This window comes from Leptidea sinapis, chromosome 4 (assembly GCF_905404315.1).
Source record: "Leptidea sinapis chromosome 4, ilLepSina1.1, whole genome shotgun sequence".
In the NCBI taxonomy this organism is placed as follows: Eukaryota; Metazoa; Arthropoda; class Insecta; order Lepidoptera; family Pieridae; genus Leptidea; species Leptidea sinapis.
The window spans coordinates 6,233,626-6,250,833 of record NC_066268.1 but is presented as its reverse complement, the minus strand read 5'-3'; the positions used below and the strand labels follow the sequence as shown (position 1 = coordinate 6,250,833).

The window sequence follows — 17,208 nt, the reverse complement described above, 5'->3', positions numbered from 1 at the left end:
TCTCTTACTTGAGATAAAAATAGAAGAAGACAGAGTGAGAATTAGCAATGCTTTAAGTTATCAGACTATTATGAATAAGGGAGGAAAAACGCTGCGGAAAGGTCAACTGTGGTATTTTCTTCCATCGAGAAGTGGCTATTCGAATATTCTATCAAATATGTAATGTAAAGTGTTCAAGTGAAGAATGAGTGTTTTCTAGTTAAAGAAAATAATTAAAACCAGTTATATAAAATTATATATATTTAAAACTTAATTATAATATAAATAATAATACTAAGTGTTAGTCTATCTTTACATATTAGTCATAATAGTTGAGTATTTATTTTATCCCTGTTTGTATATCGAGCTGGCTTGTCCTACAACTTGTACTGCCGGTCCAGCTTTGATGATCCCATTTCGAATGTTTTGTCCCACTCGCTCCTGTAGACAAATTTTATAATATTATATTAATTTGGGATATAAACAGTAGGTGGTAACTTCTTAAATGTTAGTATTACAGACTCTTTTGTTATGTAGATACGAATAATATACGATTAACATTTTTGAAGCTATACTTCACTTCTTTAGGCGCGTTATGAAAAAATGATGAGAGCGAAATTTAAAGATGCGCGCGCATCACTGTAACAAAAAAGTAACACGTTGAAGTTGGTTGAAAAAATTTCTGACGTTTACGTGCTACCTTTTGATAGTGACATCTTCTACGTAAATATATTCATAAAAAATGTTCATCAAATGAAAGCTAACTGGCAAAATTATGTCAAAATAATCACGAAAATTGAAACATAAATCTCAGTAACTAAATAACAGCAATCTCTAAAAAAAATACCAATCGAATTGAGAACCTCCTCCTTTTTGAAGTCGGTTTCGGTCGGCGAGTGAAGTACTAATAGCATATGTTACAATTTTAACTAAATATTAAGACTCGAATAAACGATCGTATAAAAATATGTTTTCTTTGACATTATAACCAACCGTTATAACCGTTTTAAATAACTAATTAAATCGCTTTTAATCAAACCGTTTGAACATATTAATTCAGATTCGCTTTAAATTTTTTTGAGAAACAGAATTTTCAGAACTGAAATTGCTCCGAAATATATCCATCAAAAAAATTAAAAATACAACAAATTAACATAATAATAACACTAAATAGGTACTCACAATTTTCTTGAACAATTTCCATTTAGGCGCTGCAGAGGAGAATGCCAGAATGCAGGCGAAAACGAAGATAAATATCTTTGAGAAATTCATTGCAATATTCAACTTGCGTATTGTATCGAAGCTTAAAGTGTTGTGAAGAATCTCGGAAGCACAAGAGTTTATATTGTACAATAAATACCAAAGAATTAATGCAGCTGTGATACACTTAGAGCATCTAACGAACCTTATGTTATTGTAATACGATTGATGTTTGAGTAGGACGTTTCAATTGGATGAGCGACTGGTTTTGTTGCGATAACGTTGCTTGGATCGTGAGGGATGCCCCGGCTCCCGAGTGATAACAAGAATCTGTCAGATGAGTCGTAATAAGTCATAGTTCAGGCGTCTCTCGTTCTTTGTTTTGACTTCTGACACTTAACAGCGACATAGCACAGATAATATTTATTATTTCAAGGTTTGCACATAATTCATTCACTCTGATATCATAAAAATCAAAATATTTGTAAATAGTTACGATAAACGATAAGGAATTCGAACATTTGTTAGAGTTGCGATATATTCGGAGTATTATCGTATCGTTCCGAATGTATTGTTGTCGATTTTGCGTGTAGACCTCCTGATATATGTCGCAGGTATATTATCAAAGCCGTGATATTATAATATTAATCTCACTTGTGATATTATAATTTACCGGTAGATTGTTAATCGACTTCATTTACAGTCGACCAGGCCGTTAAATTGTAAGAATTTAACGGCCTGGTTTCAGAGACATTGTAATGTCACAGGTATCACTATAGTGATATTGTAAGACAGTGATATTTTGACAATTTTACAGGTCCTTCGTTTATGAGTCCATTCAGAACGCTCGACGTCTCACACTGCTAACTTCATTTGTAATATACTTACATTTATTATAATATCACTATAGTGTAGCCGTGCCATTACAATGTCACTAAAACTAGTCCGTAAATTGTCAGAAATGACAATCTACCGGTAAATTATAATATCACTAGTGAGATTATAATATCACGGCTTTGACAATATACCTACGACATAATAAATATATTCTGTAGTGGGCTTATCTAAGCAGATAGGTACTCAATATGCATCAGTCAAATAAGTAGTTTTTTCTTTTTTATTTCAAGTAATAGGTTAAATTTATAATTTGTACTTAAATTATTAGTTCTACTTTTGTTTGTAGCCATAGTGTAAGTTTTATTTTTAATTGTTTCCTTTTCAAAAGAAATTAGGGAGTATTTTTGTAAGTTTTATGCTCACCATAACTGTCATATATTTAAGACATTAGAATAATAACGCTTAGAACGTGAGTAGGCCCAAGCGAAATGAAGCAGTTTCAATGTGGTCGTTTATGACCACATACGTTACGTTACAGTGTCATTCTGTCAACTTCCAGGACAATCAGTGCGCGAAATTTAATTGAAAGATTACTAACTGTGCACTTAAAGGGTGTCGCAAAGCGTCTTATAATAAAAATTATGATAAGAAAATCACATTCCACACCTAAATACTATTTCACAACTTTTAATTTAATCCAATACATTCGTCAAAACAGCAAAATATTTTGTAAACAAAACAGACGCCATTAAAAAATATATCGCCAGCTATGAAGGAACTATATACCCCGAGTTTCCCCGCTGGGATAGTTTATTGTGTTTATTGGTAGATATTGAAAGGAGGCTGTAATGTACGACGCCACATGATGTTATAAGTATTCAAAGTCAAAGTCAATTCAATTAGGCTTAAACTAAGCACTTTGAATAGTCACTATAAATATTTCTTTTAAATTACTGAATTTACCATATGTCTGGGAAAAGGTGAACTCGTGAGATCATTAAATGCCACTCTTTTTAACCGAATTCAAAAAAGGAGGAGGTTCTCAATACGTTGGTATGTTTTTGAAGTGAAACTTCTTTATCGACGTATGGGAGAAATTTTATAGCAAATCGTCACGATTTTCGGTTACGCGCCATTTCGTTTTTTTTTTATCCAAGATAAGTTTGCACGGCGGCCATCTTGGATTTCAAAAAATGATCCCAAATTCGTTCTCTGCACCCTCGAGAACCTCAGATATGATATCCATATTGTTGTAATCAAAATTTTTGTACGGCGGCCATCTTGGATTTCAAAAATGATCCCATATTCGTTCTCTGCACCCTAGAAAAGCTCGGATATAGCTGGGAACGTCATCTCTATCGTCTCGCTTTTTCGTTTCATAGAGATTCAAAAAAAAAACGATTCTAAAGAACTTCTTTACTTACACTTCAAAAATTTTTGCAACAATAATTAAATACAGGTAGTTTTTATTAAATTCTTAATTTATATATTATTTCTTCTTTCTTTATTACATATAATCTAGTATTTCTTACAATTTACTGATTTAGGGATATGTCTATTCACTTATCTGTGTGCGTGTTGACGAGTGTAAGTACGTGACACTCACGCACACATTAAACATAAAGTTACTTCTTTAATGACAGGAATTATGAATAAAACAATCTTTCTGAGCGTTATTATTCTAATTATAGACTTTTAAATTGCAATGAAAATGTAGGAAATTGTATTGAATATTATGATGTGATGTACTTTAAAAAATAAATAAAAATAAGAGTTAAATTGATTGATTGATTGAAGTTTATAGCCTCGCTTAGTATCGCTTCACTCGTTACGAGTAGAACTAACTGTACGTTGCTTAGATAATTTATACGTCTAGATAGAGTCTCTTCATGTTAGACAATCGATAGAAACAAGTCAGGAATATAAGTGTGCGTGAATTGATCAAAATAGATGCTAGCTCTAAACTCAATTTTTTTTTGACAGCTGTCATAACCTATCTAGACGTATAAAATATGTATGGTACGTGCATTATTTCTTCTTTCAGTACCATCTATTGCAAAACAGCGGTACATTTGAAATAGATATTGTGTATTGGTTTAGATCACAAGAACATGGGACATCTTAAGTTTAAGGTTTTAAGTGATATGGCTCGGTACGCTACGCGAATGGTCATTTCGTATGCGTTAATACAATTCTACTTCATCTTGTTGAAATTTAATTATCCAGGAGATCATAGTTGAAGAAGAGATTTTCTTATATATGAAGCGAGTATTAGCATATTCTGACATAAATATGGTAGCGGTGATAGTAATGTCTTTCATAGCAGTTGAAATCATGTGTCGTCCTAGCAACTTGTACCAGGACTTCATATGCAGTTTAGAGGTTCATGCACAATGCAGGTTTCACTTCTGTCATGTGTTAATTGTACGCACGTATTTTTTTTTACTTACTCGAGTTTAATTATTGTATTCCTTTACGTAGATTGTTATTAAAATAATTTGTAAAACGATGAAGCTGTAAGCCTTGACTTAAGTGAGAATAGTAGAATGAGAATAGTTGTATGTCGTATTATTAACTTTGCCTTGATGAATTTCTCACTTTTGTCAGACTTAAGACATAATATAGTCTGACGTGTAAATGTGACAGAACAATTCAATAATAACCTAGTCTTGCCATAAATACTGAAACAAAGTAGAAATAGTTATTTGTTCAACAAGTGAGCAAAATTACGAGCGAGTGCTGACTTTAAATCACGAATTGGCGAAGTATTCTTCTAGAATTGAATCACGAGCGTAGCGAGTGTACTGAGGTAGTGAGTGATTTAAAGGCACAACACTTACAACTTTTTACCTTGACTAGCGAGAAAAGTGTTATAGGTAAGAGAAACAATGAAGATAATAATATTTAACAATGTTTATTATAAACTAGCTGACCTGGCAAACGTTGTTTTACCATAAAAATTATATATTTAAACCTTCCTTGAGCTTCAATGAATCTATTACAAAAGATTTCATTGAGATCGGTCGAATAGTTTAGGAGTTATTATCCCTAATATTGTTCCCACATACAAACATACATTCTCTTTTATATATAGATAGATAGATAATGTTTACTAATATTTTTTCTATATATGAAGTCTTTAAAAAGGCAATAATAATAAAGGTAAATCTAAATTTCGATAAGTACGAGTAATATATAAATTTTTGTGACAATGAGATAATACGCTAGGCTAAAATGAGTTTCGGAACGCACCGCATCGCATTGTTAATTTATTAACGCGGAGTAATTCCCGGATGTGTGGTCACGTGGGGTTCGAAATTCAAAACAATTTGCCTCACGCTAGCAGCAAAGTTATCACATAGCAATAGCACTCTTTTCGTGCTGGAGAGGTGAAAATTTTTTGCAAATAACATTTATTACTGTTACAGTGTGTTAGTTTAATACATAAATATAAAACAATACAAAATATAAATAGCTTAAGAAAGCTCGAAGTGATCTCCATTGGCTGCAATACAGTCCTTTAAACATTGAGGCCAGTTATCAATAGAAGCACGCACTCTTTCCATGGTAAAATTCTTCAATGCCAATCGTACGGATAGTTTAAGGGACTGCAAATTATCATGTAGTTTAGGGCAAGCCGTACTCTCTAAAAGTGATAACTTTCATTCGTCCGAGCAAGATATAATGCCTTAAACAATACTTTCGAGGCAAATTATTATTATTTTTTTTATTTTAGCAAAAATTTAAACAATCAACTTAAATCACGTGAATTGAACGCAGATATCCGTTTGTAGTCAATATACTACAGGCGCTATTCCGATACATAATTTGAATGTTAATTTCAGTTGTGGCCAGAAATTTCTTGCAAAACGCGCAGTTGTGGAATGCCAGACGTCGACATGATGCGAGTAGTACTTTGCACGTAATGTCCGGTGGTGAAATTCGGCCGATGGAATCAACCCGAGCAGCTCCTCTGATTAATCCCACAAGTTTTTGATAATATCCTTCATATTATCAATTTAAAAATAACAAATTGCTTAGATTTGAAAGAGTGACGTTTCATATGAATTTCCTAAACTTCAATTATTGGGGTTGAGCAGGTTATCAACTGTAAACTAGATGGAGGTGGACCTGAGAGTTGAACAAGAGATACCAAGATTGGCGAACCATGTGTCACTCGAATAGTTGGCTCAGTTGGTAAGAGCGCCCGGACGGAACCCGAGAGGTCGCGGGTTCCAGTCCCGCATCGTTCATAATTTTTGGTTACAAATTGTATACTAATATGAGAATTTGATTATAAGTGTGAATCTGGGAGATAAATAGCAATCGAATATTCTATCAAATACCTAATATAAAAAGTTCAATTGAAGAATGGGGTGCTTTAGTTAAATAAAATAATTTAAACCAGTTATATAAAATTATATATATTTAAAACTTAATTATAATATAAATAATAATACTAAGTGCTAGTCTATCTTTACATATCAGTCATAATAGTTGAGTATTTATTTTATCCCTGTTTGTAAATCGAGCTGGCTTGTCCCACAACTTGCACTGCAGGTCCAGCCTTGATGATCCCGTTTCGAATGTTTTGTCCCACTCGCTCCTGTAGACAAATTTTATAATATAATATTAATTTGGGATATAAAATGTACGAATATACAAAAATAAGAATTAACATTTTTGAAGTTATATTCCTTAGGCGCGTTATGAAAATAATATGATGAGAGTGAAATTTTAAGATGCGCGCGCATCACAGTAACAAAAAAGTAACAGGTTGAAGTTGGTTCCTAAAATTTTCTGATGTTTGCAAGTGCTACCTTTTGATAGTGACATCTTCTACGTAAATATATTCTTATAATGTTCATAAAATGAAAGCTAACAGGCCGAATTATGTCAAAAGAATCACGAAAATTTAAACATAAATCTCAGTAACTAAATAACAGCAATCTCTAAAAAAAATACCAATCGAATTGAGAATCTCCTCCTTTTTGAAGTCGGTTTCGGTCGGCGAGTGAAGTAATAATAAGTTATGTTACAATTTTATCTAAATATTAAGACTCGTATAAATAGATGTTTTCTTTGACGTTATAAATAACTAATCAAATCGATTTTATTTCGATTCATCGATTAATCGATTCGAACCATTTGAACATATTAACTCCGAAATCTATCCATCAAGAAAATTATTTTTTTTATGAAACATGGGCGCGCTAGACATTCAGCTGATGGTAATTGATACGCCCTGCCCATTACAATGCAATGCCACTCAGGATTCTTGAAAAAACCCCAAAAATTCTGAACGGCACTATAATTGCGCTCGTTACCTTGACACATAAGATGTTTAGTCTCATTTGCCCAGTCTAATTTCACTAGCTACGGCGCCCTTAAGACCGAAACACTGTAATGTTTACACATAACTGCTTCACGGCAGAAATAGGCGCCGTTGTGGTACCCATAATCTTTCGACATCCTGTGCAAAAGAGCCTCCCACTGGTAAAAAAAATAACAAAATTAACATAATGATAACACTAAGTACTCACAATTTTCTTGAACAATTTCCATTTAGGCGCTGCAGAGGAGAATGCCAGAATGCAGGCGAAAACGAAGATAAATATCTTTGAGAAATTAATTGCAATATTCAACATGCGTCTTGCATCGAAGCTTAAAGTGTTGTGAAGAATCTCGGAAGCACAAGAGTTTATACTGTACAATAAATACCAAAGAATTAATGCAGTTGTTAGACTCATAACGCTTATAACGGACCTTATGTTATTTTAATACGATTCATGTTTGAGTAGGACGTTTTAATTGGATGAGCGACTGGTTTTGTTGCGATAACGTCGCTTGGATCGTGAGGGATGCCCCCGCTCCCGAGTGATAACAAGAATCTCTCAGATGCGTCGTTATAAGTCAGAGATCAGGCGCCTCTCGCTCGAATTCTTCGTTAGTACAATAAGTTGAACGATACTAATTCAGAGCCTGTGGCCTACTCCTAAAATCAATTTTCGATATATCGTGGCAATAGTCGTGTTGAATCCTACTGTTAGTTACATCGTATTCAATGTCGAAACGATGATTGAACGAACGAAACATTATACGATGTTATCGGTCCTAACCCTACTCTTAGTTGAAAATGGCAGATACGAATATGGTCAAATTATATTCTTTACGTAATTTTTGGATATTTACATTTTGTGTAATTAATGTAAATTGGTGGGGCAGAGACTGACATGGTCCTCTGCGCCTCAACTATGTTTTGACTTCTTACACTTAACAGCGACATAGCACAGATAATATTTATTATTTCAAGGTTTGCACGTAATTCATTCACTCTGACATCATAAAAATCAAAATATTTGTATATAGTTACGACGATAAGGAATTCGAACATTTGTTAGAGTTGCGATATATTCGGAGTATTATCGTATCGTTCCGAATGTATTGTTGTCGATTTTGCGTGTAAACCTCCTGATATATGTCGCAGATGTATTATAATTTACCAGTAGATTGTTAATCGACTTCATTTCTTACAATTTAACGGCCTGGTTTTAGTGACATTGTAATGTCACGGATATCACTATAGTGATATTGTAAGACTGTGATATTTTGATAATTTTACAGGTGATTAGTTTATGAGGCCGTCTCTGATTGGTCTGTTTCTTATATTTATTGCATAGTCATTTATTTTAGTTATACATTCTTGTAATGAACTAATTTTTATCAAACAGAATAGGCCATTGTACACTAGTACGTCTCAAAAACACTGTTAATCACAATCGAAACGGCTCTTGTTCACTACTATTTTAACAATAATTTCAGAGGGAAAATTGTACACACGCTCCAATGTTTATTATTATTGTTTTGCAGATTGCATATGAAAAAAAATTGACCATTCAGAACGCTCTACGTCTCACACTGCTAACTTCATTTGTAATATACTTACATTTATTATAATATCACTATAGTGTAGCCGTGCCATTACAATGTCACTAAAACTAGTCCGTAAATTGTCAGAAATGACAATCTACCGGTAAATTATAATATCACTAGTGAGATTATAATATCACGGCTTTGACAATATACCTACGACATAATAAATATATTCTGTAGTGGGCTTATCTAAGCAGATAGGTACTCAATATGCATCAGTCAAATAAGTAGTTTTTTCTTTTTATTTCAAGTAATAGGTTAAATTTATAATTTGTACTTAAATTATTAGTTCTACTTTTGTTTGTAGCCATAGTGTAAGTTTTATTTTTAATTGTTTTCTTTTCAAAAGAAATTAGGGAGTATTTTTTGTAAGTTTTATGCTCACCATAACTGTCATATATTTAAGACATTAGAATAATAACGCTTAGAACGTGAGTAGGCCCAAGCGAAATGAAGCAGTTTCAATGTGGTCGTTTATGACCACATACGTTTCCTGCCACGTCAGTGTCATTCTGTCAACTTCCAGGACAATCAGTGCGCGAAATTTAATTGAAAGATTACTAACTGTGCACTTAAAGGGTGTCGCAAAGCGTCTTATAATAAAAATTATGATAAGAAAATCACATTCCACACCTAAATACTATTTCACAACTTTTAATTTAATCCAATACATTCGTCAAAACAGCAAAATATTTTGTAAACAAAACAGACGCCATTAAAAAATATATCGCCAGCTATGAAGGAACTATATACCCCGAGTTTCCCCGCTGGGATAGTTTATTGTGTTTATTGGTAGATATTGAAAGGAGGCTGTAATGTACGACGCCACATGATGTTATAAGTATTCAAAGTCAAAGTCAATTCAATTAGGCTTAAACTAAGCACTTTGAATAGTCACTATAAATATTTCTTTTAAATTACTGAATTTACCATATGTCTGGGAAAAGGTGAACTCGTGAGATCATTAAATGCCACTCTTTTTAACCGAATTCAAAAAAGGAGGAGGTTCTCAATACGTTGGTATGTTTTTGAAGTGAAACTTCTTTATCGACGTATGGGAGAAATTTTATAGCAAATCGTCACGATTTTCGGTTACGCGCCATTTCGTTTTTTTTTTATCCAAGATAAGTTTGCACGGCGGCCATCTTGGATTTCAAAAAATGATCCCAAATTCGTTCTCTGCACCCTCGAGAACCTCAGATATGATATCCATATTGTTGTAATCAAAATTTTTGTACGGCGGCCATCTTGGATTTCAAAAATGATCCCATATTCGTTCTCTGCACCCTAGAAAAGCTCGGATATAGCTGGGAACGTCATCTCTATCGTCTCGCTTTTTCGTTTCATAGAGATTCAAAAAAAAAACGATTCTAAAGAACTTCTTTACTTACACTTCAAAAATTTTTGCAACAATAATTAAATACAGGTAGTTTTTATTAAATTCTTAATTTATATATTATTTCTTCTTTCTTTATTACATATAATCTAGTATTTCTTACAATTTACTGATTTAGGGATATGTCTATTCACTTATCTGTGTGCGTGTTGACGAGTGTAAGTACGTGACACTCACGCACACATTAATCATAAAGTTACTTCTTTAATGACAGGAATTATGAATAAAACAATCTTTCTGAGCGTTATTATTCTAATTATAGACTTTTAAATTGCAATGAAAATGTAGGAAATTGTATTGAATATTATGATGTGATGTACTTTAAAAAATAAATAAAAATAAGAGTTAAATTGATTGATTGATTGAAGTTTATAGCCTCGCTTAGTATCGCTTCACTCGTTACGAGTAGAACTAACTGTACGTTGCTTAGATAATTTATACGTCTAGATAGAGTCTCTTCATGTTAGACAATCGATAGAAACAAGTCAGGAATATAAGTGTGCGTGAATTGATCAAAATAGATGCTAGCTCTAAACTCAATTTTTTTTTGACAGCTGTCATAACCTATCTAGACGTATAAAATATGTATGGTACGTGCATTATTTCTTCTTTCAGTACCATCTATTGCAAAACAGCGGTACATTTGAAATAGATATTGTGTATTGGTTTAGATCACAAGAACATGGGACATCTTAAGTTTAAGGTTTTAAGTGATATGGCTCGGTACGCTACGCGAATGGTCATTTCGTATGCGTTAATACAATTCTACTTCATCTTGTTGAAATTTAATTATCCAGGAGATCATAGTTGAAGAAGAGATTTTCTTATATATGAAGCGAGTATTAGCATATTCTGACATAAATATGGTAGCGGTGATAGTAATGTCTTTCATAGCAGTTGAAATCATGTGTCGTCCTAGCAACTTGTACCAGGACTTCATATGCAGTTTAGAGGTTCATGCACAATGCAGGTTTCACTTCTGTCATGTGTTAATTGTACGCACGTATTTTTTTTTACTTACTCGAGTTTAATTATTGTATTCCTTTACGTAGATTGTTATTAAAATAATTTGTAAAACGATGAAGCTGTAAGCCTTGACTTTAGTGAGAATAGTAGAATGAGAATAGTTGTATGTCGTATTATTAACTTTGCCTTGATGAATTTCTCACTTTTGTCAGACTTAAGACATAATAAACGTGTAAATGTGACAGAACAATTCAATAATAACCTAGTCTTGCCATAAATACTGAAACAAAGTAGAAATAGTTATTTGTTCAACAAGTGATCAAAGTTACGAGCGAGTGCTGACTTTAAATCACGAATTGGCGAAGTATTATTCTAGAATCTAATCACGAGCGTAGCGAGTGTACTGAGGTAGTGAGCGATTTAAAGGCACAACACAAAAACAATTTGCTCTCGTGTGAAACATACAACTTTTTATCTTGACTAGCGAGAAAAGTGTTATAGGTAAGAGAAACAATTAAGATAATAATATTTAACAATGTTTATTATAAACTAGCTGACCTGGCAAACGTTGTTTTACCATAAAAAATATATATTTAAACCTTCCTTGAGCTTCAATGAATCTATTACAAAAGATTTCATTGAGATCGGTCGAATAGTTTAGGAGTTATTAGGGAACATACAAACATACATTCTCTTTCATATATAGATAGATAGATAATGTTTACTAGTCTTTATTCTAAATATGAAGTCTTTAAAAAGGCAATAATAATAAAGGTAAATCTAAATTTCGATAAGTACGAGTAATATATAAATTTTTGTGACAATGAGATAATACGCTAGGCTAAAATGAGTTTCGGAACGCACCGCATCGCATTGTTAATTTATTAACGCGGAGTAATTCCCGGATGTGTGGTCACGTGGGGTTCGAAATTCAAAACAATTTGCCTCACGCTCGCAGCAAAGTTATCACATAGCAATAGCACTCTTTCCGTGCTGGAGAGGTGAAAAATATTTGCAAATAACATTTATTACTGTTACAGTGTGTTAGTTTAATACATAAATAAATATGAAACAATTCAAAATATAAAAAGCTGAAAGCTCGAAATGGTCTCCATTGGCTGCAATACAGTCCTTTAAACATTGAGGCCAGTTATCAATAGAAGCACGCACTCTTTCCATGGTAAAATTCTTCAATGCCAATCGTACGGATAGTTTAAGGGACTGCAAATTATCATGTAGTTTAGGGCAAGCCGTACTCTCTAAAAGTGATAACTTTCATTCGTCCGAGCAAGATATAATGCCTTAAACAATACTTTCGAGGAAAATTTTTTTTTTTTTTATTTTAGCAAAAATTTAAACAATCAACTTAAATCACGTGAATTGAACGTAGATATCTGTTTGTAGTCAATATACTACAGGCGCTATTCCGATACATAATTTGAATGTTAATTTCAGTTGTGGCCAGAAATTTCTTGCAAAACGCGCAGTTGTGGAATGCCAGACGTCAACATGATGCGAGTAGTACTTTGCACGTAATGTCCGGTGGTGAAATTCGGCCGATGGAATCAACCCGAGCAGCTCCTCTGATTAATCCCACAAGTTTTTGATAATATCCTTCATATTATCAATTTAAAAATAACAAATTGCTTAGATTTGAAAGAGTGACGTTTCATATGAATTTCCTAAACTTCAATTATTGGGGTTGAGCAGGTTATCAACTGTAAACTAGATGGAGGTGGACCTGAGAGTTGAACAAGAGATACCAAGATTGGCGAACCATGTGTCACTCGAATAGTTGGCTCAGTTGGTAAGAGCGCCCGGACGGAACCCGAGAGGTCGCGGGTTCCAGTCCCGCATCGTTCATAATTTTTGGTTACAAATTGTATACTAATATGAGAATTTGATTATAAGTGTGAATCTGGGAGATAAATAGCAATCGAATATTCTATCAAATACCTAATATAAAAAGTTCAATTGAAGAATGGGGTCCTTTAGTTAAATAAAATAATTTAAACCAGTTATATAAAATTATATATATTTAAAACTTAATTATAATATAAATAATAATACTAAGTGTTAGTCTATCTTTACATATCAGTCATAATAGTTGAGTATTTATTTTATCCCTGTTTGTATATCGAGCTGGCTTGTCCCACAACTTGCACCGCCGGTCCAGCCTTGATGATCCCGTTTCGAATGTTTTGTCCCACTCGCTCCTGTAAACAAATTTTATAATATAATATTAATTTGGGATATAAAATGTACGAATATACGAAAATAAGAATTAACATTTTTGAAGTTATATTCCTTAGGCGCGTTATGAATATAATATGAGAGTGAAATTTTAAGATGCGCGCGCATCACAGTAACAAAAAAGTAACAGGTTGAAGTTGGTTGAAAAATTCTCTGACGTTTGCGAGTGCTACCTATTGATAGTGACATCTTCTACGTAATAATCATAAAGAATGTTCATAAAATGAAAACCAACTGGCCGAATTATGTCAAAAGAATTACGAAAAATTTACATTAATCTCAGTAACTAAATAACATCAATCTCTAAAAAAATACCAATCGAATTGAGAACCTCCTCCCTTTTGAAGTCGGTTTCGGTCGGCGAGTGAAGTAATAATAGGTTATGTTACAATTTTATCTAAATATTAAGACTCGAATAAATAATCGTATAAAAAGATGTTTTCTTTGACGTTATAACGAACCGTTATAACCGTTTTAAATAACTAATTAAATCGCTTTTACTCGAACCGTTTCAACATATTAATTCAGATTCGCTTTAAATTTTTTTGAGAAACAAAATTTTCAGAACTGAAATTGCTCCGAAATATATCCATCAAGAAAATGAAAAATATAACAAATTAACATAATAATAACACTAAGTAGGTACTCACAATTTTCTTGAACAATTTCCATTTAGGCGCTGCAGAGGAGAATGCCAGAATGCAGGCGAAAACGAAGATAAATATCTTTGAGAAATTCATTGCAATATTCAACTTGCGTATTGTATCGAAGCGTAAAGTGTTATGAAGAATCTCGGAAGCACAAGAGTTTATATTGTACAATAAATACCAAAGAATTAATGCAGCTGTGAGACTCATAACCCTTATAACGGACCTTATGATATTGTAATACGATTGATGTTTGAGTAGGACGTTTCAATTGGATGAGCGACTGGTTTTGTTGCGATAACGTTGCTTGGATCGTGAGGGATGCCCCGGCTCCCGAGTGATAACAAGAATCTGTCAGATGAGTCGTAATGTGTCATAGTTCAGGCGTCTCTCGCTAGAATTCTTCGCGAATACAATAAATTGAACGATACTAATTGAGAGATTGATATGGACATAAACGTACTTTCTTGCACGTACTACAAAGCTGTGGGATGAGCTTCCTCGTGCGGTGTTTCAAATTCAAATTCAAATATTTTTATTCAAAATAGGATTTAAAATCACTTATTGAATGTCAAAAACTACCACCCATTCAAAAGAGACTGCCTCAGACCTGAGAAGAATCTGCGCAAGAAACTCAGCGGGCGTTTTTTTTTACTATAAAAAATGGATTACAATGTGATATCGTACAATAAACATTTATAATTAAAGAGCCTGAGGGTGTTCGCTTTATTCCCAGTCCGTGGTGTCATTAAGAAAATCGTTTATGCTATAATAACCTTACCCACACAAACGTTTTTTAAGAATTCTTTTAAATTTCGTAACACATTTGTTTTGTACATTTTCTGGGATCATATTGTAGAAGCATATACATCGCCCAACAAAAGACTTACTAACTCGACCCAACCGAGTAGTAGGCATAACAAGTTTATGTTTGTTCCTCGTGTTAACATTATATCACAGTTTCTAGAAAATTCGTCAATGTGCTTATGAACATACAGAACAATATCATAAATGTACTGAGAAGCAACAGTCAAAATGTTTATTTGTTTAAATTTTTCTCTTAATGATTCTTTAGGACCTAGTTTCCGGGACAGTACGACATGGGTAACTTCAAAAAAAGCGACCAAGTGCGCGTCGGACTCGCCCATGTACGGTTCCGTAGCAACAAGTAACATAATATAAAAGTTCTTGTAGTTCGTTGTAACTTTGATCGATGTTTTAATAATAGTGTATTAAAAAAAACTACTTACTAGATCTCGTCCAAACCAATTTTCGGTGGAAGTTTGCATGGTAATGTACATCATATATTTTTTTTAGTTTTATCATTCTCTTATTTTAGAAGTTACAAGAGGTGGGGACACACATTTTACCACTTTGGAAGTGACTCGCGAACACTATTCAGTTTAGAAAAAAAAAACATTTTCGAATATCAATCCAAAGGTACACGTATGGGTTTGTTGAAAAAAATAAATTGAGTTTCAGTACTACATATATACATCTACTTACCAAGTTTCAAGAGTATAGTTCTTATAGTTTTGGAAAAAAGTGGCGGTGACATACAGACGGACGGACAGACAGACATGACGAATCTATAAGGGTTCCGTATTTTGCCATTAGGCTTTTTTTTATGATAATAAGGGACGAGACGAGCAGGACGTTCAGCTGATGGTAATTGATACGCCATGCCCATTACAATGCAGTGCCGCTCAGGATTCTCAAAAAACCCAAAAATTCTGAGCGGCACTACAATTGCGCTCGTCACCTTGAGACATACAATGTTAAGCCTCATTTGCCCAGTAATTTCACTAGCTAGGGCGCCCTTCAGACCGAAGCACAGTAATGCTTACACATTACTGCTTCACGGCAGAAATAGGCGTCGTTGTGGTACCCATAATCTAGCCGGCTTCCTGTGCAAAGGAGCCTCCCACTGGTAAGGCTACGAAATCCTATTAAAAAAGTAATTATTTTTCATGATATCTAGCTGGATATTTATACATACAGTTTCGATACATCAATACAAGGAAGCTTAGTATAAAATTTAACTATTAAAATATGCAAATGATTTATTACGATGCGGTTGAATCATTGTGAACTTCCTTAATCAGTCGGGGTTAGAATCAAACGGGAACCGGGGCTTCCCTCGTGACCCGAGCCATTATTATCTCAAAACCAGTTACTGACGCAGTGACAGGGTAAAAATCCTCAATATTGACTCTTATTACTAACATATAAACTCCGTTATGATTGTTAACGGTTTCTCACCTGCAGTAAGCTTGTAAGAAACTTTACAGTATGTAAAGCATTTATACAATACGCAGGATCATATTATTGTTTTTTTTTTATGGAATAGGAGGACAAACGAGCGTACGGGTCACCTGGTGTTAAGTGATCACCGCCGCCCACATTCTCTTGCAACACCAGAGGAATCACAAAAACGTTGCCGGCCTTTAAGGAAGGTGTACGCGCTTTTTTTGAAGGTACCCATGTCGTATCGTCCCGGAAACACCGCACAAGGAAGCTCATTCCTCAGCTTTGTAGTACGAGGAAGAAAGCTCCTTGAAAACCGCACTGTGGAGGACCGCCACACATCCAGATGGTGGGGATGATATCCTAACTTGTGGCGTGTCGTGCGAAGGTGGAATTCGGCGGCGTGATTATATAAAAATGAAATTCTTAAGATTATTTTTCTTTGTATTCGCCTGCTTTTTGGCACTTTCTGCAACCGATTTCAAAAACCAATATTCCATAACAATAGATATAACATGGACTAAAAACTATAAAAATAATTGCATATTTTTATACAATCTAATTAATTAATGTAATTCGAGTTACAATCATTATTGTTACTTTTGGAATTACTCACCTATAATTATGTATGTAGTTACAAACCTACCTTGGCTGACACCGACATTGAATTATCAAAATCGGTTCACGCAGTCGAAAGTTCCGAGGTAACAAACGTAAAAAAAACATATCCACGAATTTAGAACCTTCTCC

General features: G+C 33.7%; 1 long non-coding RNA gene across 2 annotated transcripts; it reads right to left on the bottom strand.

The window, feature by feature from the left end:
• Positions 1 to 217: 217 nt before the first annotated feature.
• On the bottom strand, positions 218 to 14,333 carry LOC126979847 (uncharacterized). Of its 2 annotated transcripts, none has more exons than XR_007732877.1 (2): positions 14,215 to 14,333; positions 218 to 420 (listed from the first exon to the last, which is right to left on the bottom strand). It is a non-coding gene; the product is annotated as an uncharacterized LOC126979847 (long non-coding RNA). The 2 variants fall into 2 exon arrangements; XR_007732878.1 differs by lacking the exon at positions 218 to 420 and adding an exon at positions 6,421 to 6,622.
• Positions 14,334 to 17,208: the final 2,875 nt, after the last annotated feature.